Below are 1,043 nucleotides of genomic sequence, written 5' to 3'. Positions count from 1 at the left end.
TTTTTAAATAATTAATTTTTTTAAAAAAAAAATGGAACCCACGGCTTGGCCGTTGGTCAGTCTGGCAGCAAATTTTTTCTTTTTAATTTTTTTTTAAAATTTTAAACAAGGGGATTTTGGGTATTTTGGCTTTCTTCGTTAGGATTTAGCAAAAAATCTTAACAGATGAGTGACATTGCAAATCTTTAAAAGTTGGATACACTAAATAAAAGTTTTTAAACTTTAAAAAGGTGATTGCAAAGGCGATGAAAGTTCAGAAGGCGTTAAGTGAAGTTTTCTCAAAAATGTGGTAGAGTTTGTCAGGTTGATGTGATAATAAAACTTTTGAGTTTCCAGCCAAAATAAGTGGCACAGAGAGAGAGACGAGAATGCAAGAGATAGATTCCTCTAAAACTAGAAAGACAAACTTAAACAAAATATCCAACCAGTGCTTCATTTTGATCGTTATATTTCTCAAATTATAAAAGAAAAAAATTATCACTTAGCATTTACACATCAGAATTCATTATTTAAAATGCTCTCCAGAACAATTTCATGTCAAAGATATGGTCAATAGCAAGCTGACAACATTGTGGTTTATGAGGCAACTCTCTTGATTTGACACATCTCAAGCCAAGCCAACCTAAGTTCCAAAATATGGATCCCCAAGAAGTTTTCAACATCAACATGCTCCTTCTACTCCACTTGATATTGAAATCTGCATGCTTCAATGTTATTTTTACTGGGCAATCCACTTACTTCAACTTTGTTCAGCCTGTGTTCACCATGCATGCAATTCAATTAATCTACGGGGTAATTACCTTTTCCATCCATAAACTATCACCCTTCGTCAATATGGCCCTATGAACTGACACTCTCACCACCCAACTACCTCGAACTACTATTTACTTACAAAAACCTCCTTTCCATTAGTCAATCTCGTTAAATCAAATGGTCTGCCCATCACGTGCGCATGACATGCGTTTTTATTTGCACCTCCTAGTCAAGGGTTAAGAAGGAAAAAGCTAGAGTGTTTGGTTCCACATGTCATAAAGAGAAAGGAT

This window comes from Corylus avellana, chromosome ca8 (genome assembly GCF_901000735.1).
Source record: "Corylus avellana chromosome ca8, CavTom2PMs-1.0".
NCBI lineage: Eukaryota > Viridiplantae > Streptophyta > Magnoliopsida > Fagales > Betulaceae > Corylus > Corylus avellana.
This window is presented reverse-complemented; position numbering follows the sequence as displayed.